The sequence below is a fragment of the Petaurus breviceps genome, unplaced genomic scaffold (genome assembly GCF_028583685.1).
Source record: "Petaurus breviceps papuanus isolate PSGF00001 unplaced genomic scaffold, PetGlider_PUasm1.0 90775, whole genome shotgun sequence".
Lineage (NCBI taxonomy): Eukaryota > Metazoa > Chordata > Mammalia > Diprotodontia > Petauridae > Petaurus > Petaurus breviceps.
The window spans coordinates 12,625,228-12,651,571 of NW_027187342.1; the positions used below are offsets into that span (position 1 = coordinate 12,625,228).

General features: G+C 38.5%; 1 long non-coding RNA gene across 1 annotated transcript; it reads left to right on the top strand.

Annotated features, from left to right (window-relative positions):
• Positions 1-388: 388 nt before the first annotated feature.
• LOC138146954 (uncharacterized) lies at positions 389-17,848 on the top strand. Its single transcript, XR_011164672.1, has 4 exons — positions 389-604; positions 7,867-8,077; positions 13,553-13,606; positions 17,645-17,848. It is a non-coding gene; the product is annotated as an uncharacterized lncRNA (long non-coding RNA).
• The last annotated feature ends 8,496 nt before the right edge of the window (positions 17,849-26,344 follow it).

Sequence of the window (26,344 nt, forward strand, 5' to 3'; positions counted from 1 at the left end):
TTACTGTTTCCTGGTCACCTGAGTATAAAAAGCTATGGCCAACTCAAAATCAGGGAAGTCCATTCAGTTGAATCAATTGGGTATCCCCAAGGCATAATCTTGTTGATTAACCTTCCTTTGTCATGGATAAGTAAATCTCCTTTTGCTGACTTTTAGATGGGCCACAATCTTGAACCTAAGCTATGAGTTAACTGGCTGGTGAGAGCTGACCTATAACACCTGGATACTCAGAGAGAAACTAATCAAGGATACTGATTTGGACTTCCAAAGATCTATTACTAATTATTCCATGAAACTAAAAGCTGTGCCTCTGACAGATTGTAAGGGTTATGGGATTTAAAGATCTTCCATGCCCCATTGGACTTGCTGACATAGCAGAAAAGGGCGAGCAAGAGGAAGTGGAAGCCAAGCTAGAGTTCCTGCAGTGGCTAGCAGTGGCAATGGCAGAGGCAGCGGCAGTGGGAGCAGGAAGTCCTTTTTGAGTCAGCCAGAATTTCTGCTAAGGACTCCTGCTGAGGACTGCCAGGGGCCGACGATGCTGGGAGCACACTTCCTGGACGCTGGGTGGTTGCTGTGAGTGGGGAGAGGAGGACCTTTGCCTGAGGTAGCCTGTTCTGTTTTAAAGGCTTGAGAATGTGGGTGCTTTCTACTTTATCTACCTGTGCCAATTTCATAACTACTCTGATGGCTTTCACTTTCTGGTTTTGGGACTCAGTCTTTTGGTATTTTAATAAATTTTCTAGCTTATTCCCCCATATAGCAAGCCTGATATATTTTGTGATGGATAATTACATCAGCATATCTGTAATTTCCATAAGCATTGTGAATATTGCATTGCTGATACACAGATATAGCTCTTCTATATTGGTGAATGTCTATCTTTTTAGTGAGTAACATAATTGTGAACTTGCTGAGGCAAACTAGAAAATGAGAATGGGAAAGAGAAAAGAGAAAGTGTTTGCCTTTGCTCCACTTTTATCTAATTATATTATAAATGAATATATGTAAATGTGTTGAGGTTTAAGGGCTTAGGGGTGCTCCAGACCCCAAAATACCAACATGCCAGGTCATGTCCAATGAATTTGACTCAAACTTCCTCTCAGCCAAAGCAAAGCAAAGTTTATTGAATATTCACCATAATGGGTAGACTCTTAAGGAGCCTAAGTATTTGTGATGTTTACACTGCACAAATAGGCCAGAACAATCTGAAAGACTGAATCTGTGCTAGATTGAATTCTCAGCACATTCATGGAGGCAAGATGGATCTTACATACAGAAAGACTGTGGGAGGGATCTAGGAGTGGTCTAGAGGAGGGGTTTGGGGAGGGTCTTAAGGAGGAGTCTAAGGAGGATCTTAACTACAGAGATCAGATTCCAGGAATGGAATTATCATCATATCTATACCCCTATGCACACAAACACACACACCTCATACTCACTTCTTATCACCAATTCACAGAATCATAGATTTTAGAGTTGGATTCCATTGTAGATATCATTTTGTCCAACTCCCCACTCCCCATTTTACAAATGAAGAAAGTAAGCCTCAAAGTGTTAAGTGACTTCCCCAAATTGACACAGTTAGTAAGTGGCAGATCCCAATTTTGAGCTCGGGTTTGAACCCACATCCTCTGGGTTCAATGTTCTTTCCATGTCACCAAGGCATTATTACCCTTACCTTCCTAATCAGAAATTGCCAAATGTTAGTGAGAAATTCAGAAAATTATGACATATAAACATGTCTTTGCGAATGCAAAGTGATGAAGAGGAGGTGCAGAAATAGCTTTTCTTTATAATCAAAAAGTTATATACCTTGTGTGTATATTCAGAGCTTTCCTCAGCCCCCTTCTTTCAAAAGTTCAATTTTTATTCAGAAGGACATTTCTGATAATGAGATTACATTGACTATTTATTCTGGTCAAACTGCCAACACAAACTCCCAAATAATTTAATCTAAGGTAAGGAAGCTCCATTGTGTTCTACTCATGCTTGGGTGGAGACAGAATTTTCTGTCCAGATAGCCTAAGGTGGGAGTGGTCTTGTATGGTTGGAGAGGACCTTATAAAAGAGGTATTCCCTCTGTCCAGAGTTAAAAGGATGATGATATGATATCAACCTGATGTATCCACATAAACTGTGCATCCGAACCCTAAAATGAGCTCAGTTTCAAAACTGCAGCTCTCATACATATACATTCCATTCACTTTGAGAGAAATAAAAAACTGCATACTTGGACAATCTAATTTTATTTATTTTTTTAAATGTTTATTTTCTTCTTTTCCTTTTTTTTTTTTTTTTTGCTTTTTGGAGCGGGGAAGGTATGACTATTGGGATTAAGTGACTTGCCCAAGGTCACAGGCTAGTTTTTGTGTTGTGTCTGAAGCGGGATTTGAATTCAGGTCCTCCTAACTCCAGGGCTGGTTCTCTATTCACTGCACCACCTAGCTGCCCCTCTATTTGTCTTTCTTAGATCAAACACTGAGTTTGACATTATTATGGCAGGCCCCCTCAAAGATAGAATTCTTTTGATTCTTTAGAATTGTTTCTCTTATGAAGAGGTTACCCATAAAGAGGGTTAGGGTTGCTCTGGAGACCCCAAAATACCAACATGCCAGGTCCTGTGAATGAATTTGACTCAAGACTTCCCCAGCCAAAGAAAAGTAAAGTTTATTAAAAGCTCATTTGTATTAGACACAGAGTAAGTCTGTACTAGGTCATTCTATGGCACTCTCACTATTCTATGGTGCTCTCACGAACAAGGAGACAAGATGGGGTCTTATATACAGGAGGCTGTGGGAGGAATCTAGGGATGGTCCAGAGGAGGAGTTTGGGAAGGGTTTTCAGGAAGAGTTAGTGAGGTCAAGGAGTGATTAAGGGTGGGAAGTCACTGGAGGCCACCTGGAGACCACAAACAATGGTGGGCTAGGCCAATTCAAGGGTGGATCAACACTTTGATAGGCTGAGGGTGGGAAGTCTAGTAATAGAGGCTTGGGCTCAGCCACAATGTAAGGCCTCATGTATTTGCCTCATCAAAAGAGATGATTTAATCAGAGTTCAAGAGCCTATACCTCAAGGACTCAAGGAGAGCTCAAGGGGGCTCCCAGAGCCCATACCTCTTTAGACACTAGAACTTTGAAATGTTCAAATTCTGAGAAATCTCCCTACATTGAACCAGAAGGGTCAACTTGGATTTCTGCACCTTCAACAATTTTATAATAGTTAATTAAAAAAAAACCAAGAGATCGACACATTCACATGAATACTTGCCTTATTATCCCTATGATTTCAGTGTTAATAACTTACTACATTTTGTAAAAATATACTTTTCTTTTTAAAACTCTCAGTTCTATTTGGTGTTTTAAATTTTATATCACAGTAATTTCTGGATATGCCATCCTCCCTCTCTCCCCCTAATTGTAACAGACAAAAACAAGGAAGCAAAACCAATTGATACAGTAACTGCATCTGACAATGTACGCAACATTTTGCACCATAATCCCTTATCTTTCTACGGAGAATCATATTTTATCATCCGTCCTCTGGGACCAATATTGGTCATTCCAATTACTCAGTCTGGCTTCATTTTAGTGTTCTTTTCATTTACATTATTGTAGTCACTGTTCATGTTGCTTCTTAGTTCTGCTTACTTTGTTCTCAGTTTACAAGCCTTTTTCTCTGAAGTCCTTATATTGTACGTTGTACTACAATAATGTTAGATTATAGCCATATGCCATCCTTTGTCTAGTCATTCTCCAATCAGTTAGAAGCATTTCATTTGCAGTCTTTTATGATTACAAGAAGACCTGTTATAAACATTTTTCTAAATATATGGAAGCTTTATGAGACACATTCTTAAGGGAATACTGATGCAGGTCTGCTAGACTATTTTTGTCTATCAGGATGGTATAAATGACTTTTCATGTAAACAAAAGATAATTTAATTAATTTAGTATTACCCTCCTCAGTATAACTTCTAGATTAAGTTCTATATGAGCACGAGGTTCCAAAACTGCTGGAAGAGGGGGAAAAAAAAGAGGATGCTAACTTGAAAAGTTTAAATTGTTATAGATTTTAATTAGCATTGTTCTTAAATTGAGCAACTCAGAAAACTAATGGAGCTTCTCCCCAAAGCAGTCCCAGGAGGCTCACTGAGGGATGAATAAAGCCTAGCTAAGAGAAATGTGTAGAAAGATAAAAGAAAAACTCAAGTTAACCTAGGGCAGCAACTTGGTTACTTTCAAGTTTAAACCACTTACTTGCCAGCTTTGTTTCTTGACCTATGTCTCCTGAATTTCAACTTTCCTCCGCATATTCATTTCTCTGTATTCTACCTATCTTATAAAATTAACTACAGTGTTGCCGATGTATGAATCACAGCAAATATTATAAGAAACTTGAATGAAAAGAGAATTTCTCTTTCAAAGTCCCTGATGTACTGCAATTAAAAAAAAAACAACTTAGGATTCCTGGCTTTTTGCCTTTAGTTTCTTTTTCAGCACCCCTTTTCTGAAGCTCTCACTCCAATGGCAGGCGTACAGCTGATCCCAAACACTAAGCGATGACGAATATCACACTGTTAAAAAGGTCACAGCCCGTTCTGCCAACAGACACTACCAGGCTGACTTGTGAGTGGAAATTTACAAATGATAATGGAGTGTCTCTCTTGCTTTAAGAATTCCAGCTTGGGAAATCTGAAGCTGGATTCACTTGTATGGTAGAAATGTGGTAAGATTTAGATATACTGACAAGTGGACCGAAATCAGCTTTATTTTTAAATTACCAGTTCATTCTATGCATTTCCAGTTTATAATTAGCACCGCTGCATAGATTTTGCACGTGCCATTTTCTTTTGGCATTCATAAACATTTAGTAATAAATGTTAGAATTCAGTTGTCATTAAACTGCAAAATCATAGACTGTGTCTACCAAAATAAGATAAAACTACAACTGGTGTGTGAATGTAAAATTCTAGGAACTGTTTTCAATTTCTCTCCTGGTTAAAAGATGTTTTTGTTATGTAAAACTGCCTACTTTGAAAATATCTAGGCAAAGGGTCAAGATAACAATTCAGCTATTTAACCCAGCTCTGTAAACAAATCAGCAGGGAATGGCTTAAAATGAAGTAATCAACTTAGCTCACCATCAGTGAGAGTGAGTTAATAGATATTTATTAAGGGCCTACTATGTGCCAGACCCTATACTAACATACTAGGGATACAAAGAAAGACATAAATTATTCCTTGGCCTGAAAGAACTCATTATTGAATAGGAGAAGCAACACATAGGAAAAAAAAAAACTGAAAAGGGGGTGGGAAAAGTCCTGCAGGGAGATGATCTCCAGAAGTGGGAGTTCCAGAGTTGATTTCATCTTGGAGAAAGATGAGTTTCTGGAGATCCTGAAGTCTAGGAAGGCAGCTGGGTGGGAAATGATGGAGTGAATACCCAGAGGGCCCTCCTTATATGGAGGAGAATCAAAGAGGGAAGTCTCCAAAGTCCAACCTCCACTATCTCCAATCAGAGAGAGGGAGAGGCCCTAGGAGCAGAGGATGATGAGAAGGGATGAGTTTCATTGTTGATTTTATTTTTGCGAAGGATGAGTTTCTGGAGATCCTAAAATCCATTAAACAGCTGGGTGGGAAATAAGCAGAATAAACCATCATCAGAGAATAAACAACAGAGTATATAAATATTTTAAAAATTCATTCTCTTTAAATTAAAAAAATGCCAGAAAAACAATAATAGTCTTGTGACCTATACATACCTCCTCTGTCAAATGTATTTGAGTGGTATTTTTTTTTGTCTAAAACTAAGGGAAAGAATTTTTAATAAACATTTTAGAGGTGATAATTATTTCCTAACAGAGAAAATAAGAATTAATGGAAGCCTCATGATCACATTGTAGTTATTATTTTTTATTACCAATTAATAATGAGTATAGGCATACCTTGTTTTATTGGACTTTGCTTTATTGAACTTCACAGATATTTGTATGTTTTACAAATGGAGGGTTTGTGGCAACTCTGCATAGAGCTAAGTCTATCAGCTCCACTTTTGCAACAGCATGTGCTCACATCATATCTCTGTCACACTTTGATAATTCTCACAATATTTCAGACTTTCTCATTATTATTATAGCTGTTACAGTGATCTGTGATCAGTGATCTTTGATGTTACTATTATAATTGTTTGGGGACATCACAAGCCATGCCCATTGGGTGATAAAGTAATTTTGTTTTGTCTTATTTAAAATTTTTAAAGCAGAGTTCCTGTTGTTTCAAAAGTTTGATTAAATGAAACAGCTTTGGATTCTTTTCATGTTGAAATATTAAATCTTTAGTTATGACTCTTAAAAAAAGAGATGGCAAACTTAATTGTTTAATGTTGTGTGTGTTCCCACTGACCAGCTGTTCCTGTCTCTCTCCCTCTCTTTGGTTTCCCTATTCCCTGAGACACAACAATATTGAAATGAGGATAACTAATAACACCACAATGGTCTCTAAATGTTAAAGTGAATGGAAGAGTCCATTGAGGCAGCAAGCTTATGTTAAGAAATTACAAGGCTTTCAGCCACCACCACTCTGGTCAGTAAAAAGCCATCAACATTAAGGCAAGATCTCCTACTAGCAAAAAAGATTACAGACTTGCTGTAATAAAGATGATGGCTAGCATCTTTTTAGTAATAAAGTATTTTTTAAAATTAAGGTATGTATTTTTTAGACAATATTATTATTGCACACTCAATAGACTATAGTATAGAGTAAACATAACTTTTATATGCACTGGGAAATAAAAAAATTCATGTATCTCACTTTATTGCAATATTAGCTCCATTGTGGTAGTCTGGAACTGAACTCATAATATCTCTGAGGTACTACTATACCCTATGAAATATTTGATGCACTAGGGTAGTATAATGGTTTGCTGGGGACATTACACAGCAGGGTCTTTTTCCCTTTCTAGTCTAAGAAGATGATCCTACTGCTTCTGATCAGTCTCAGAATTTGCCTGCTTATATCTTCACAGGTTGGAAATAAGCCAGCTACTAGATCTGTGCAGAATCTGGCTATATAATTTCAAAGTAGGTCTAATACAATACTTATTAGGAAATACAATAGGAACACCTCTGCTTTTTACAAGACTACACAGATGAGGCTATGCAAGGGTGCTACAAGTCTTTTTTTTTTAACATATGCAATCATGTAAAACATTTCCCTATTAGTCATTTTGTACAAGAAGATGAATAAAAAAAGAATGAAAGAAAAAAGTGAAAAATAGAACACTTTAGTCTATATTCAGACAATATAAATTCTTTCTCTGGATATAGATTATATGCTTTATCATTACTTCTTTGAGATTGTCTTGGGTCACTATATTGCTGAGAATAGCTAAGTCATTCACAGTTTTGCATCACACAATATTGCTGTTAATGTGTACAACATTCTCCTGGTTCTATTCACTTCACTTTGCATCAGTTCATATGCTAGAAATATTTTTGTAAAAAAAAAAAGAAAAAGAAAAGTTTGGGGCAGCTAGGTGGTGCAGTGAATAGAGCACTGGCCCTGGAGTCAGGAGGACCTAAGTTCAAATCTGGCCTCAGACACTTAACACAAAAACTAGCTGTGTGACCTTGGGCAAGTCACTTAACCCCAATTGCCCTCCAAAAAGCAAAAAAAAAATTAGTAGAAATATTTTTGTACAAATAGATCCTTTCCCCCTCCCCTTGCCTTTTTTTAAATGTCTTTGGGATATAGACCTAACGGTGATATTGTTGGATCAAAGAGTATGCCCAGTTTTATATCTGGGGGTGCTACAGTCTTAATACTGAACACTGGAGAATATAATAAATATTTTTCCATCCCTTACCAGGAACCTTAAAGGTTGCAATGAGAGTTAGTCCACAATCTTAGGATTTCAGTTTGACCAGGATGCTGGCCACCTTCTCAAGGAATCATCTCCAAACCCTCTATTTGATGATCACACTAGAGTTGTACTGCTGCTGGAGAATCCCAGCATTTGCCTCTGCATACTTCTTGGATGTCAGAACAGGCTTTGGAAAGGAAAGCATAAAATGAGAAAGGTGGGTGACTCAACACAACTCCTCATTGCCTGGCAGTACTGCCAACATTTTCTATCCTAGACTATTAGTCTAATGCCATCAATATTTAGTGTCCTAAAGAAACCTGACAAAACTCTGGTACACGTACTTTCCTATAGGGTAAAATGAACATTGGATTTCGAGGTAGGCATTTGCCACTGAAACTTGATGAGATTTACTTAAAAATTTGAGCAAACTAGGGAGGAGAGGAGAAGAAACTGAAGTTACAAGACAGGGATGGAATAGTGGCTGAGATATAATATCATAGCAGTAGAAAGGGTGCTGAAGATGATGTTTGATGGGTTTGAATTCCACTTGTGCCAACAGCTGAATCTGTGGCTTTGAGGAAGTCTCTTCCCCTTGATGGGCCTCAGTTTCCTTACCTGTAAAATAAGGGGATATGACCAGGTGATCCCTAAATTCCCTTCAAGCTCTAGGAATGTGATAAAATGATAACAGCAATAAATAACAATCAGCACTTTAAAGTCTGCAGTGTTTCACATGCCTTATCTTATTTTGAGGTTGTGGAGGTATCTGAGGAATATGGGAATCAAAGTCATGGGTGGAATCACAGAAAGGGGGCCCACTTCTTTTTTCTATGAAAAGAAGGTAGGAAAGAGAGATTAAGATGGCCTAGCAAAGTGCATTGCACATCATAGATATGATATCTGTTAAAGACACAAAGGGGTATTATGGGAGAAGGGGAGTTGGTAGAATTCAAGTTTCTCAGTAAAACAGGAGGTAAGATCATTATTTGAGCCTGGAATTGGGGTTTCTTTTCCTCCTCTTTTTCTTCTTTTAGAATTGCCAATATATTTTCTGCTCATCTTTCCCTCTAAACCCTCACCATCTCCTACATTTCTATTGCTGTGAAGGGCAATACCATCGTCCCAGGCCCTCAGGCTGGCAACCTCGGTGTCATCCTGGACTCTTCATTCTTTCTCACTCCCTATAAACAAGGCCTGTTGATCTCATCCATGCAGCATCTCTCTATTAAGACCTTTTCTCTATAGTGACTCTGCTCCATGGCAGGCACTTGCCACCTCACGCCTGGATTATTTCAGTAACTTAATGGTAGGTCTGACTGCCTAAATCTCTCCCTTTTCTAGTCCATTCTCCAATTCAGCTACTAAAATGATTTTCCTAAAGTGCAGATCTGATCATGTCACCCTACTACTCCATAAAATTCAGTGGCTCCTTATCACCTCCAGGATCAAATACAAAATGCTCTGTTTGGCATTCAGAGACCTTCACAACATACCTGCCTCTTACCTTTTAAGTCTTCTTACACCTAACTCCCCTATATATACTCTTCAATCCAACTTCCTTATTCTTCCATAAACAAGACACTCACTCCATCTCTATGTTCTGGATGCTGGAATGCTCTCCCTTCTCTGCTCTGACTACTGACTTTCCTGGCTTCCTTTAAGTTCCAACTAAAATCCCATCTTCTACAGAAAGTCTTCCCTTAATTCTAGGGCCTGCACTCTATTAATTATTTCTTATTTATCCTATATTCAGCTTGTTTTAGATTTGTTTGCATGTTGGCATTCTCAGATTGGAAGTCTACCTTTTTCTGTATCCCTAGTGTTTGGCACAGGGGGCACGTAGGTGGTGTAGTGGATAGTGTGCCTGACCTGGAGTCAGGAGGACCTGAGTCCAAATCCAGCCTCAGATGCTTACTGTTTGGGTGACCCGGGGCAAGTCATTTAACCCTGTTTGTCTCACTTTCCTCATTTGTAAAATGAGCAGGAGAGGGGCGGCCAGGTAGCACAGCGAGTAAGAGCACAGGCCCCAGTGTCGGGATGACCTGGGGATCGAATCCTGGGCTCAGATACTTAGCACCACACCCAGAAATAACTGGCCGTGTAACCTTGAGCAAGTTACTTAACCCCAATTGCTAAAAAAAAAAAACAAATGAGCAGGAGAAGGAAATGGCAAACCACTCTAGTACCTCTTACAAGAAAACCCCAAAAGGGATCACAAGGAGTAAGACATGACTGATTCACTAAACAACAATATCAACAAGCAAAGTGCCTGGCACATGGTAGGTACTTGGTAAATATTTATTGATTAATTTCTATTCAGAGCATTTCAAATAAGCTTATAGGAAGTCCAGAACACATATTTTGACTATTTTTGCTACAATGACATTCTAGGTAAAAGGTGATATACTAATTTATAATATGTTTATCTATTTTTTAATTTAAAAAAATTTTTTTTGGAGGGGGGAAGGCAGGGCAATTGGGGTTAAGTGACTTGCCTAAGGTCACACAGCTAGTAAGTGTTAAGTGTCTGAGGCCGGATTTGAACTCAGATCCTCCTGACTCCAGGGCTGGTGCTCTATTCACTATGCCACCTAGCCACCCCTATATGTTTATTATCTTACATCATTTATCAGAAAACTTGAAGGAGATGATTAAGAGTAAAATTAGTAGAAGCAAAGACTGATTACAACTAATAAAGTAAGGAGATTGACAAGGTAAAAATGCCCACAAGCATTTTATCTCAGTAAATCTACAGGAGAGCAAGACTCATAAAGACTGGAGAGCTCATTTCCAGCAAGTATGGAATGCAAGGATAATTTTACAGTGACCTACATAGAGTATACAATGTTTGTGCTTTTGTCATGTCCAAATGATTATCTATGTTCAAAGTGCAGGATGCTCTCTCTGTCTCTCTTTCTCTCTCTCCCTTCTGGAAGAAATGATAAAAAGGCTTGAGGAATGCTGCTCCACTCTTCCTTAGGCCCAGAGACTCAGATACTAGTCCTTTTGCAGTCCTGACCTCATCCACTGAGCAAGGTCATTAACATAAGGCTCAATCTCCTTTCTTTCCTCTGCTTGAAAGAGAACTAACATCAGATTCTGCCATTTACAGGACTCTTTGTTTTCCTACTTATTAGTATTTTATTTTTTCCCCAATTACATGTGAAGATAGTTTTCAGCATTCATTTTTGTAAGATTTTGAGTTCCAAATTTTTCTCTCTTCCTCCTCCCCAAGCAATCTGATATAGGATATACATGTACTATCATGTTAAATGTATTTCCACATTAGTCATGTTGTGAAAGAAGAGTCAGAACACAAGAGAAAAACCACAAGCAAGAAAAATCAAACAAGAAACAACAAAAAAGCAAAAATAGCATGTTTCCATCTACATTCAGACTCCATAGTTCTTTCTCTGGATGTGAATAGCATTTTCCATCACAAATCCTTTGTAATTGTCTTGGATCATTATATTTCTGAGAAGAACTAAATCTATCATAGATGATCATCATACAATGTTGCTATTATTGTGTATAATGTTCTCCTGCTTCTCACCTCACTCAGCATCAGTTCATATAAGTCTTTCCACTTTTTCTGAAGTCTGCCTACTCATCAGTTCTTACTGCACATAGTATTCCATCACAATCATATACCACACTTTGTTCAGTCATTCCCTCAACTTCCAATTCTTTGCTGCCACAAAAAGAGCTGCTATAAATATTTTTGTACATGGGGGTCCTTTTCCCTCTTTTATGAATTCTTTGGGATATAGACCTAGTAGTGGTATTGTTGGATCAAAGGGTATGCACAGTTTTATAACCCTTTGGGCATAGTTCCAAATTGCTCTCCAGAATGGTTAGATCAGTTTACAACTCCACCAACAATGCACCAGTGTTCCAATTTCCCCACATCTTCTCCAAGATTTATCATTTTACTTTTCTGTCATATTATCCATCTGATAGGTGAGAGGTATATCTCAGAGTCATTTACAAATTGCAGCGTCAGTCAAAAGGTATTATATTTTTATCTTATTGCTAGCAAGTTCACACCTCTTCCTCTGATAAGTCCAATAATAATAACAACAGCTAGCATTTATATACCACTTTAAGGTTTGTAAAGCACTTTACAAATATCATAAAATCAGAATGTAAGTTCTTTCAGGGTAGGGATTGTCTTTTTGTTTATATTTGTTTTCCTAGTGCTTAGCACAGTACCTGGCACATAGTAAATGTTTAATAAATGCACGATCATCTATTGATCTACCTAGCTAAAGATTACAAAGTCTTGTGTAAGAAGTTAAAGATTTTAGGGACCCAGGTGGTTTATTCATCAATGTTGTCTATTAGGAGTAAGGATTTGAAAAAAGAAAAACAATTTGGGAAGTGAATAGTTGGTTAAAAGTGTTAATAGTGTTTGGAAGTGGGATTTGGATTTCTCAACTGGTAAGAATGTATTTGGTTAGAGTCTTTAAAATCTAATTAAAAGGTTTTTAAATAGGAAGACAGGAGGGGAAAGGTGCCCTGCATATCCACCAAGCTAGATACCATTGAGAGTAGTTACAATGTAGTGCATAACCCATGGCTTTATAGAGAAAGTCAGCCTAGGAACAATGGGAGGCTTTCAAGAATAAAATTCCAAAGATACAAAGAAAATTAATTCTGATGGGGAGAGAAAGAAGGAGTAATCTAAAAAGATTGATGGGAATACACAATGAGCTCACCAACCAATTTTGAAAAACAACATGTAGCATGGCTGAGCCAAGATGGCTGCTTAGAAGCAGGAAAACTCTGAGCTCCCCCTATAACCATCTCAAAAACCTATAAAATATGACTCTAAACAAATGTTAAAGCTAATAGAACCCACAAAGTGACAGAGAGAAACAAATCTCCCACTGAAGGCAGCCCAGCAGGCTGGCAGGAACGGTCCATTACAATGTGCTGGGAGCTAAGCCCAGACCCACGTGAGGGGGGAGGGGGTTAGCCCCAGGGCAGCCCGAAGACTTTGGGAGAGTGGATTACCAGCAGCTGTGGTGGTTTCCAGAATTATCAACCCATAAATGCCAAAGACAAAGTAAAAGGTCAGTGTAGAACTCTGTTGGAACTGGGGGGGATGGCGTGGTCCAGCCCCTGCCCCCTGGGGCAAGAAGTGGCCTAGGTGTGGTGGCCCTGGAGCTGCTGCCCCATGGCTGCTTCAGAGCTCCTGGCCTGCAGATCATAGGGTGATCAAGTGACCATTCAGAGGATAATCGCTCTTGCTTTAACCTGCTTGGATCTAGATCATGGTCTTGGGTAGAGGTCCTGGGGTGTGTGACCAGGTGCCAGAGCTTGTGGAGGCTTCAGAGAGGGTACCCAACTAATAGTTCTGGCAGCTGTGAAAACCCCAGCAATTTGGGACAAAGCTCTCCTCTCTACAGGCAGAGTTCTACTGTGGCAAAAAGCTCAAAAGTCAAGTAATTGAGTGGCAACATGAGGAAGCAAAGCATGCACAGTAGTCAAACCTTAGATTCCTTTTTTTGGGGACAAAAAGGATCAAAGTATGGAACAGGAGGAAGACAACAAAGTCAGAACTCCTGCACCAAAAGCTTCCAAGAAAAATACGAACTGGAAAAACAACATGTAGTCTCACAGAATCTTAGATTTGGAGCTAGAATGAATCTTACAGATCATATAGTTCAATCTTCTCATCTTTCAGATCAGGAAACTGAAGCCCAGAGAGAGGAAGAGACTCTTCTAAGGTCCCACAAGGGTAAGTAGCAGAGCCAGGATTCTGACTTAGTAGGTCATCCTACTCCAAATCCAGTACTCTTTATATTGTACCTCATTGCCTCCATACACTGATAAAATGTACATACAGAAGGTGGCATCAAAGGCAGGTAATGAAAAATGAATCAAAGTGTAACATGGTCCCTTAAGACTAGTGTCAAGGATGCTGAAGCTCAGAATGAGCTGAGACTAATGAGGAAAACTAAGGGAAATAAAAAGGGGGTGGGAGGCTAAACACAATTAGGAGAAACAAAAGGATAGGAAAATTGCTAAGGGGAGTGTCTGAAAACTTGAAAACTTCTCAGAATGTGTATTAGAATTTGGTGTCAATTTTGACTGTCGGCTTCCCCCTTTCCCCTTCTCTCTTCTTTCCTCCTCCTTTCCCTTGCTGTCAATCAGCATTAAGCTCTCAGCCCCTCCCTTCTTCACTTTGGCATTTGCCAAATAAGAGTAGGTACATTTGAATTGGCTATCCCCTATTTCCTTGTTGTTTGTAAGCCCCGCACCCCGTCCCCCCCACAGTCACTTAGGTATAGTGGTGGGCTTCCCTGGTATTTGCTATTGGGAAAGATTTTTGCCCTCCCCTCAGCCAATGGGAGAAGGGGGGGGGGGGGGGAGAACGGGGAACTTGACTTCGTTGGGGTATAAATTCTTGTTCAGTCTTTTGTAACACAGGCCTCTCCCTGATCTGTCATGGGGAGGACTGCCCTCTTCTCCCCAGGGGAAAGAGATAAAATTTCCTGTTTTTATCCTGAAAAATCTCCATGTTCTTGATTAAATTTTAAGTGGGGTTTTTCATCCCACACAGCAGTGAAGATGATGAAGATAAATACCGATTAAAGGAAGAGATGTTTAATTCTTTTGCTTCTCCTTTTTCTGTCAAGTGTTTAGAGTCCTCTACTTATAATCAGGTTTGAATCCTGCCCCCAGATATTTACTAGATGTGTGACTCTGGGCAAATCACTTAAACTCTCAGTTTCAGTTTCTTCATGTATAAAATGAGGGTAATAGTGCCTATCTCATAAGGTTGTTGGCATTCTACTGAGATAATGCATGTAAAGCTCTTCATAAAGCTTAAATGTTAGTTATTAATTACCTCTAGGAAGGAAAGAATAGAACAAATATGGCTAAAGGGGGGAGGGGTGGTAACACCTAAGGTAAGAAAACACTGAGCTACTCTGATAAACAAATTAATTAATAATAATAACTAGCAGGGCAACTAGGTGGTGCAGTGGATAGAGTACCAACCCTGGAGTCAGGAGGATTAGAATTCAGATTTTACCTCAGACACTTGACATTCACTAGCTATGTGACCTTGGGCAAGTCACTAAGCCCTGATTGCCTTGCCAAAAAAAATAATAATAATAATAACAATAACTAGCATTTATATAGTACTTTACAGATTTTATCTCATTTTATCTCACAATCACCCTGTGAAGCTAGGTGCTATTATCCTCATTTTAGATGAGGAAACTGAAGCAGAATAATTTCTGTTATATTTTAATAGGGGAAGACAACACATAGAGAGGAGCTGGGGATATATGTGAAGGGTGGGAGAAGGGAATGGCTAAAGATATCTGGAACCACATTCTCTGGTATAGGAATAGAAATGATGGCTCAGTGGAGTTGAGTAAAGATCATATAACTAAAGATGAACCTCTGTGACTTGCCCAAAGTTATGCAGCTAGTAAACATCTGAGAGTCAATCCAAATCTAGGTCTTCCCTGACTCTAAGTCCTAAGTTATTTACTATATCACCTAGTTACCTAATCAATCAACAAGCATTATTTATCAAGTGACTACTATGTGTCAGATATAGTGGTAAACCCTGGGGATAAAGTCCTCAAGAAGCTTATACTCTACTTCAAGTTCAAGTCACCTGCTCTAGAAGAATTACATCCTCAGTAACTTGCAAGAAGAAACTTTTAAGAAAAAACTTGCAGATTTGATTGTTGGGCTAATGCCAATGACATCCGAAAGATAACAAAGAAGAGGAAAGACACTAACAGACTGAAGAAGGCCAAATGTCCTGTTTTTTGTTTTTGTTTTTTTAATCAATGAGAAAGAAGTATCGCTTCATTTCTGGGAACATTTTAGAATGTAAAAGATGCTTAGTAAATATGCCAAAGACTATATGGTTTCTTCAAAAACAGGTCATGCCCAACAAATTTCCTTTCCTTTTTGGACATAGGTCCTAAGCTGGTAGATGAGGTATATATTGTAGTTATAATTTACCTAAATTTTAGCAAAGCATTTGATAAAGTCTTCTTACAGTATTCTTGTGGGAAAGATGCAGAAATTGGGCTAAATGATTGTATAGCTAAGAAAATTCATAGCTGGTTGATTGTCTGGGCTCAAAGAATAGTCAACAATGATTCCATGTCAAGTGGCAGTGGCCCAGCAATCAAATCTGCAAGTTCTTTGGAAAGAGTACTCCAATGGAGTGCCCCTGAACTCTATGTCTGGTTTTGAACTGTTTAAATTTTTTAACCAATTATTTGGATTAAAAAATACACTAGATTGAATACTTAAATTTGAATGTGACATAAAAGTGAGAGGAATAGCTAACATATTGGATAAAAGAGTCAAGATTCAACATTACCTTGGCAGGCTAGAGCATTCAGCTAAATCTAATAAAATGAAATTCAGTAGGGATATATGTAACATGTTTGGGTTCAAAAAATCAACTTCATTAATACAAGATGAAGGGGTGTAACTGGACAAGGTTTTTTGAAAAAAATCTAGTGGACTGCAAGCTCAATATGCATCAGAGATATGATATTGTAGCCAAGAAAATGAATTCAAACTTTAATTGTATTCAGAAAGGCAGAGTACAAAAGAATAAGGAGTTACAATCCCTCTGTGCTCTGTTCTGGTCATACTGTTATCCGGGGACAGTCACCAGCAAGGCCTTGAGTTCATACTATATGAGGATCAGTTGAAGAAAATTAATTTCTGTGAAAAGGGGGAATGTGTAAGCCTAGAGAAGACTTAGTGGGGAAATGATAGCTCCCCTCAAGTATTTTAAGGGCTATGGTATAGAAGGATTAGACTTGGTTTTTTGGGGGGTTTTTTTGCCTTTTGGAGGGCAATTGGGGTTAAGTAACTTGCCCAAGGTTACACAGCTAGTTTTTTTTGTGTGGGTGTTAAGTGTCTGAGGCTGAAACCCAAACTCAGGTCCTCCCAACTCCGGGGCCAGTGCTTTACTCACTGATCGACCTAGCCGCCCCTAGACTTGTTTTGACTAGTCCTAGAAGATAGGACTGAAAACAGTGGGTAGAAGTTATAAAGAGTTACATTTAGGCTTGAAGTCTAGATAAATTTCCTAACAATAAAAAAGATCAAAAGGTCAAATGACCTGCCTCAGGGCTCAGTAGATTCCCTCTTACCACAAGTGGAATAACCACTGATCTGCTACAATGCAGCAGGAATTCTTGCTCAAGTATGGGATGAATTAGATTGCCACTGGGGTCCCTTTTAACTGTGACTATTGTTCTGTTTGGTTTTTTAAGCAACAAAATAAAAATAATACACAAATTTTATTATACCCTTTTCTCAATCCTTTAATTGCTAGTGCCCTACCTACTTAATTATTTCTTATTTAACTACTTTGTATTTATTCTATTCTTAGACAGTCAAATGGTGCAGTACATAAGGCACTGAACTTAAGAGTCAGGAAGACTTGAGTTGGAAACGGGACTTAGACATTTACTAACTATGTGATCCTGGGCGAGTCACTTAACCTCTTTCTATCTCAGTTTCCTCATCAGTAAAATGGGGTTAAATGACATTTATCATCTACCTCCCAATACTGTTGTGAGGATCAAGTGAGACAATATTTGTAAATCACTTTATAAACCTTAAAGCATTATAGTAATGCTAGTTGTTATTAATTCATATTCATTCTGTGTATATTTGTACTACATATACTTACATATGTAAGTATATGTTGTTTCCCTTGATAAAAGGTAAGTTTCTTGAGAGTAGAGATTTTTTCTATTTTTTGTCTTTATATCCCCAGCACTTACTCAAGTGACAGGCACAGCAGCTTCTTAATAAATGTTCATTCAACGACTGAAGAAAAAGATGAGAAGGGAGCACTGAAGCAAATAGGACATTATTGCTATTATTTTGTTAAAGCTAATATATTCCTGTTTTAAAAGAAGCTGGGAATTTATGACATTAAAATTTGTTTATCTGAAGGTTTGTTTTTGTTGATTACTAAATTAAGAATAAAAAAGGATTTAATAGAAAAAAAGATTTGGTGAATCACAGCAGAGATCCAGCTGAGGCTAAATAACATTAATATGAAGGAGGCCAAATCAACAGTTTTCTAATTTTCTGCAATAAAGCCCAGACTCCTGAGAGCAGTAGCAGGGAGAGCAGATGGTGGGAGTTACCTAGCATTGATGATTAGCAGGGCTAGAATAGCAGCAGGTCAAAAGGGGCAAGGGATTCTAGGGCAGATTCTAAAGCAGTTAAACCAGGTTTTAGCTAGGCTGGATAAGGAGGCAAGTGAAGCCAGGGATAATGGATTAAGATGATGGACTAAGAGAATAAGAAGTACCAGTGGACTAAAAGTCATGATGAAGACTAGTTTCAGTTGCAGTGAAAGAAGGTAAAGGTGAATTCTGGGAAGATGGTGGAATAGGTAAAAAAAATTCCAAGCTCTCCAGATGTCCTCCATAAACAAGACAAAATAGTGCCCCAAGGTGAACAGAGAGGTAAAAATAAACAAGAGTTGGGGCAGAATAGTGGTCTTCCTGGGACAATTAGAGAAGATTGCCCCCCCACCCCCAAAAAAATCCCAGGTCCAAGGTTTGGTCTCTATGAAGTGTAAACACCTCCAGGTTAGTTCCACTGAAACAGCAAGCAGTGAGCCCTAGGGCTAGCCTCAGCCCCAACCACAGGAATTTTCACCTCCTCCGCAGTGTGGGGAGTCAAGCATGGGGTGAGGAGGAGAAGATTGAGGGAACCTCTGCAGATAAGGGATGCCAGGCCCAACTGTGCTGCTGTCACAGGGAGAAAAGGAACCAGCACATACCTTGTCAGTACAGAAGTAATGGGACTGGATGCCATTGGCTGTGGGCACTTATAAAAGTGTGGAGTCCTTGGTTTCAGTTCCAGGACAGCAGGGAAAACTGAAGGAAGATCTGAGGCCAGAGGTACCATAACCCATATTCCAGGAGTACAGGTAATTACATTAATAAGCTTCTACAAATAAAAAAAAAAACAAGCAGTTTAAAGAGAAAGAATCCAACTATAGAAAGTTATTATGGGAACAGAGAAGATGGGTTCATCTTCAGAGAGGAGGATACTGAAGCAAAAAAAAGCCTCCCCTAGAGCAAGGAATAGTTTACCTCTCAGATTTATGGAGAATGGAAGAATTTATGACCAAACAAGAAATACAGAACATTATGAAATGCAAAATGGATAATTTTGATTACATTAAATTGAAAAGGTTTTTCACAAAACCAATGCAACCAAGATTAAGAAGGAAGCAGAAAACTGGGAAAGAATTTTCATAACCAGTGTCTCTGATAAAGGCCTCATTTCTAAAATACAGAACTGAGTCAAATATATAATAATACAAGATATTCCCCAACTGATAAATGGTCAAAGGATATGAATAGGCAGTTTTCAGAGGAAGAAATTAAAGCTAGTCATATGAAAAAATGCTCTATATCACTACTGATTAGAGAAATGCAAATCAAAACAACTCTGAGGTACTATATCACACCTATCAGATTGGTTAACATGACAAAACAGGAAAATGACAAATGCTGCAGATGTGGAAATACAGGAACACTAATGCATTGCTGGTAGAGTTATGAACTGATCCAACCATTCTGGAGAGCAATTTGGAGCTATGCCCCAAGGGCTATAAAAATGTGCATACCCTTTGACCCAGCAATACCACTTCTAGGGGTGTATCCCAAAGAGATCATAAAAATGGGAAAAGGACCCACACAAACAAAAATATTTATAGCAGATATTTTTGTGGTGGCCAAGAACTGGAAATTGAGGGGATGCCCATCAATTGGGGAATGGCTAAACATGTTGTGGTATATGAACATAATGGAATACTACTGTGTTTCAAGAAATGATGAGCAGGTGGAATTCAGAAAAATCTGAAGACACATGAACTGATGCTGAGTGAAATGAGCAGAAACAAGAGAACACTATACACAGTAACAGTCTCATTATGTGATGACTAACTTTGATAGACTTAGCTTTTCTTGGCAATGCAAGGATCTAAGACAACTCCAAAAGACTCATGGGGGAAAATGCTATCCACCTACAGAGAAAGAACTATGGAATCTGAATGCAGATCAAAGCATACTATTTGCTCTCTCTTTCTGTTTTGTTTTTTCTTTCTTGTGGTTTCTCCCATTCATTCTAATTCTTCTTTACAACATGATTAATGTGAAAATATGTTTAATAAGAATGTATATGTAGAGTCTTTATCAGACTGAACACCGTCTTGGAGAGGGGTGAGGGGAGAGATGGGGAGAAAATTTGGAACTCAAAATCTTACAGAAGTGAATGTTGAAAATTAAAAATAAATAAATAAATTTTTGAAGGCCTTTCCTATCCCAAAGAGTAATGTCAAATCTCATCCGCCCAAAAAAAGCTCATAGAAGAACTTTAAAATTACTTTTAAAATCAAATGAGAGAGATTGAGAAAAAATAAAAAATCAGAACAATCCAAGAAAAACAAGATTATGAAAAGAAAGTCAGTCAACTATAAAAGGAGATTCAGATTCTTAAGGAAGAAAATGATTCTTTGAAAATTAGAATTGGGCAACAGGAAGCCAGCAACACTATAAGAGACCAAGAAATAATAAAACAAAATATAAAGAATGAAAAATAGAAGAGAATGTGAAATATCTCATAAGAAAAAAACTGATCTGGAGAACAGGTCAAGGAACAAAAACACAGAACAATCAGACCATCTGAAAGTGATGATCAAAAAAAGAATCTTGATATAATCATGCAAGAAAATATTAAAGAAAATTGTCCTGAAGCATTAGAACAAGAGGGGAAACTAAAAATAACAACAATAAAATCAACCGATCATCACATGAAAGAGATCCTATGAGGAAAACCTACAGGTATATCATAGTCAAATTCCAAAACCCCCAGCTCAAAGATAAAATATTATGAGCAACAAGAAAAAAAAGAACAATTCAAATATAGCAGAGCCACAATTAGAATCAGACAAGACCTAGCAATGGCGACACTAAAAGACCACAGGTCTTGGAATACTAGATCAAAAAGCAAAAGAACTGGGGTTGTGGCTGAAAATATCATACTCAGCAAAGTTAAGCATAATCCTGAATAGGAAAAAAAAAGGATATTCAATGAATTGCCAGACTTTCAGAATTTTGTTGCAAAATTCCCCCTGAACATAATAGAAAATGTGATATATAAGATCCAAGAGAAATTAAAGATATACATCAAAGACTAATTACAAGACAAACTATTTACTTTTTATATGTCTAAGATTGTTATTAGTATTTGGGTAGTTTGAAAGAAAGATTGGGGTACAGCTAAGTATGATGTGATTTTTAAAAGTAATACTGTTTAGGAAAAAGTAAAAACAGTAATTATCTTATACAAATGAGGTGCTAGAGGAAGAACTGATGTAGAGGTATTAGATAGGGGTAGAGGGCTGGTAGTGCTGGAACCTTCCCTCTTCAGGAATGGGTTAAGGAGGGAACAATACATATGTGTGTGTATAAAAGTTTTCTAAATTCAAAAAGGGGATAGGGAGGGGGGAGAGCATAAGGAAGGAATTTTTAGAGGGAACCCTACTCACATCAGATCTGGGTGAAAAAGAGAACTATATATATATATATTAGTCAACATACATTTATTAGTTTATTAGTTGCCATTCCGTTAGAAGGTTAAGATTAGATCAGTTAAACCAAAGTGACATCAATCAGTTAGTCAACATACATTTTTTAGCTTATTAGTTGCCATTCCATCAGATCTTTTCCAGAAGATTGTCTCCTGTTATCATTCCTAATTCTCTCACTTATTTTCAATCTCTTTGTCTACTGGCTGTTTCCCTTCTGCCTGCTAATATGCCCATGTCTTCTTTCTTCAAAAAAATACAAAACCCTCATTTGGTCCATCCATCCCCATTCATTCTTATTTCATCTCTTCCCCCTGTTTTGTGGCTAAACTTTTTGAGAAGGTTGATTATAACAGATGCTTCCTCTTCCTTTCCTCTCTCATCTTGACTCTCAACAGTCTGGTTTCTGACCTCATCACTGTCTAAACTGCTCTCCAAAGTTACTGGTGATTTCTTTTTTTTTTTCTTATTTTTTTTGCTTTTTGGAGGGGGGGAGAGGTAGGGCAATTGGGGTTAAGTGACTTGCCCAAGGTCACACAGCTAGTTTTGTGTTAAGTGTCTGAGGCCAGATTTGAAATTAGGTCTTCCTGACTCCAGACCCGATGCTCTATTCACTGCACCATCTAGCTGCCCCCCAGTGATTTCTTAATTACTTCATCTAATGACTTTTTCTTAGCCCTAGATCCCCTCGACCTCTCTGAAACCTTTGACACTGTTGCTCACCCTCTTCTCCTTTATACTCTTCTCTCTAGGCTTTCACGACCCTGCTTTTTCTATTCAACGGTTCCTTCTCAATTTCCTTTGCTGGATTTTCATCCAGGTCACACCCACTAATTCTGGATGTCACATAGGGCTCTATCATGGGATCTCTCCACTTGCTAAATTTCAGTTATCATCTGCCTCTATGCTAATGATTCTCAAATCAACTCATCCAGCCTTAACCTTTCTTCTTACCTCCAGGTTCACATCCCCAATTATCTGTTAGACATCTAGAACGTGGATATACCAGAGACATCTTAATATACATTTGAGTTTAAACTCACCATGTCCAAAATTGAACTTATTATCTTTTCCTCTAAACCATCCCTTCTTTGTCACCTTCTTATTCTTGTTAAAAATACTTCCATCCTTCCAGTCACCCAGGCTCCCAACCAAGGTGTCATTCTGTAATGCCAAGCAAAGGCAACTTCCCAAAGTTCAAAATACCAGCATAGCAGCTCTCCATTTTATTCAGTGACAAATTAAGAACAGAGAAAATCAAAATATAGCATAATTCAAAATACAGCATTCACCAAGTGTAATTCAATAATTTCCAAGTACTACTCCACCCCTGGACATTACATTCATTTAGTCAATCACAATGTCCCACTTCTAAGTACTACTCCACCCCTAGGCAGTACATTCATTTAGTCAATCACAAAGCCCTTCTTCTCAAATGGAGATTAGTTTCCAATCATAAGCAAAGTACATTCATTTGGTCAGTCCTAGAGCACAAAAAAGTCAAGTTTCCCACCCTTGGATCACAACTGAATAGGCCATCTACCCCAGAGTTACAATAAGCTTAAGCACAGCATTTAATACCCAAAGAGAGGTCTTTTCTTCATCTTGACCTGAGGCAAGTTCTCAGCAATCTTTGTTCCTGCAGAGACAAAGCTTAGCAAGGCCACAAGATACATAGCCAGTGTCCTCATTAACTCATTCTTTGTCTGCAGAACAGTCCTAGGACCCCTGAAAAAATTAGCAAAACCCTCTTCCAGGATTTCTGTAAACATACAACAAGAAAATCCTTCTTCAGGGCTTCTGAATCAACAGCAAGGTTCCAGGACCTCTGCAACAACAGCATTGGCCTTCACCAGTGGGTGTAATTCATTCTCTATCTGCAGAACAATCTCAGGACCCCTAAACCAACAGCAGGGTTCCAGTACCTCTGCAACAACAGCACTGTCCTTCACCAGTGGACCAATCTGGCAAAACAGCATCAAAACAGACAAAGTACCAGCATAACAGCCATGTCTCCTCAGTCCTTGGCAGCTCTGGGTGGCAGCTCTTAAAAGTCCTGGGCAGTTCGAATTGGCCCTCAGCAATCCTCTCCATCTCTCTGCCTCCATGATGATGCTGCTTCCAAAAAATTCTTCTGCTGAGAACCATATATGTTTAGAGGGGAATAAAAGTCTTCTAAATTTATAAAGAAATAAGAGGGTGAGGGAATAGGATGCAGTTTATGGAAGGGTGTCTAGATTAACAGGAATGGGATATAGAGGGAATAACATATTTGGAAGACTATAAAAGTCTTCTAAATTCAGAAAGAAACAAGAGGGTAAGGGGAAAGGGGGCATGGAAAGGAAAAGGGAAGGATCTTGGGGGAGGGGTAGGTTAAGTAATAAAAGGGCAAGGTAGTAGATAGAAGTAAACTAAAGGAATCAGGAGGGATAGGAAATAAGAGATACATACAAATAAAATAAAATCAGAAGTAGAATTTATTAGGGGAAAAAATCAGGGACAGTAATCATTATCTGAGAGAAAGCTAAAACTAAAACAGATCTAATCAAAAGAGTAAAACAGGGACACTATACTATATGTCAGCCATATTAATCAATATTATTTTAGACTACTTAAATAACTAGACAGTATAAGGTTGGAATTGCTGTGGTGCAGGAAATGATGAGTTGATGGACTCAAAAAATATGGAAAGACCTGGACTTATGAATGAAGATGTTATCTACCCTCAGAGAAAAAATGGACAAACAAGTATAGTATGGTTTTACATAGATACATATGAATGCATATGTCTATATATGAGTAAGATTGTGGATACATAAATATTGATGGGGTATAGGCTCTGGGAAACCCCTTGAACTCTGAATCTTCCCACTTGATGAGGCATTTGCCTGAGGCCATAAGCCTTTCATTATACCGTGCTTCCCCGATAATAAGACACTGTCTTCTTAATTTTTTGGACAGAAAAACACCAGAGGGCTTATTTTCAGGGGAGGGCTTATTTTAATGAACATTGATAGCAATTTTAATAAACAGGTAAATGTGAACAAAAAAATGTACCTTTATTCAATAAGCAAATCACTGGGGAAGAACAGGATGACGTGCTCACTGCTGCAGCTCTGATTGGATGCAGCTCGGAGTGTGGCGTGCGTTTCACAGGGTGGGGAACGGTGCATACAGAGGGTACCATAATGTAGCGTGTAGCGCAGGGGATCACCTTCACTACAGTAGCAATCTCAATAGGGCTTATTTTTGGGGGAGGGCTTATTTTAGAGGAATCTTACACAGTAAGGGGAGGGCTTATTTTCGGGATAGGTCTTATTGGTAGCTAGGCCCAAATCTTTGTTACTCTTAACCTAGCCTAGCCCTCCATTTGTCCAGATACTTCCCACCCTTGATCCTATCAAAATATCTATACCCAAATCTGTTACCCTTAAACTAGCCTAGCCCTCCATTGTCTGTCACCTCCAGGTAGCCTTCAGTTACTTCCCACCCTTAATCCTCATGATCCTCCTTAGACTCCTCTTTAAGACCCTCCCCAAACTTCTCCTCTAGACCACCCCTAGATCCCTCACATAATCTTTTTGTATATAAGATTCATCTTGCCTCCATGAAGGTGCTGAGAGTTCAATGAAGTACAGACTTCATAGCATCGCAGATACTTAGGCTCCTTAAGAGTCTACCCATTACAGAGAATCTTTAATAAACTTTGGCTGAGAGAAGACTTGAGTCAAATTCATTTTGCAGGACTTGGTGTGTTGATATTTTGGGGTCTTGAGCACCCCTGAACCCTAAACCTCATTAATATGTCTGTGTTTGTGGGTGTGCGTGTATACCCACTTAATTGTAGACTTCTTGGGCCAGGTAGAGAAGGAAGAGGGGACAAAGCAAAAAGTGCACAGCAGAGAGCAAAAGAAAACTCACTAGGAAACAAAAGATGGATAGCTCTGAACACAATGTGTAGTATTTACTGTATAGACTTTCTTGAAATGGAAATTTATTGCTGTGTATTTTGAATTCTCTCTTCTTTCGGCTGTGTACATGGCAATGATTTTTTTTTTCTTTTCTTGTTTTGTATTTAAGCTTAAAATTAAAAAGAGTATGAAGGAAAGGTATAAGGATAGGTCAGAGTTGAATTACAGAGTTCCATATCTTAAAGTGATGATACAATTCTACTCTGTATATGATGAAGATAATAATGACACAGATTTATGTGGTGCTTCAAAATTCACAGGACCATAGATCTAGAGTTAGAAGGGACCTTAGAGGCCATCTAGACCAACCCCAATTTTATCAGTAAAGAAATGAAGCCCAGAGGCAGCCAGGTGGTGAAGTGAGAAAAGTGCTGGCCCAGTGAGAAAAGTGCTGGCCCAGAGTCAGGAAGACCCAAATTCAGTTCTGGCCTCAGACACTTAACACCCACACACACAGAAAAAAAGCAAAAAATAGCTGTGTAACCTTGGGCAAGTTACTTAACCCCAGTTGCTCTCCAAAAGGCAAAAAAAAAAAAAAGAAATGAGGCCCAGGGAGAAGTGTCTACTATATGTTAGGGCAGCTAGGTGGTGAGGGTTGGCTGAGCCCAAATCCTCTGGCCTAGCCCACCATTGTCTGTAGTCTCCAGGTAGCCTCCAGCAACTTTCCACCCTTAATCACTCATTGACCTCATTAACTCCTCCTGAAGACCCTCCCCAAACTCCTCCCCTAGACCACCCCTAGATTCCTCCCACAACCTTCTGTATTTGAGACCCCATTCTGTCTTCATGTTTGTGAGAGCACCATAGAATGACCTAGCACAGACTTACTCTGTGTCTAATACAAGCAAACTTTTAATAAACTTTACTTTTCTTTGTTTGAGAAGACTTG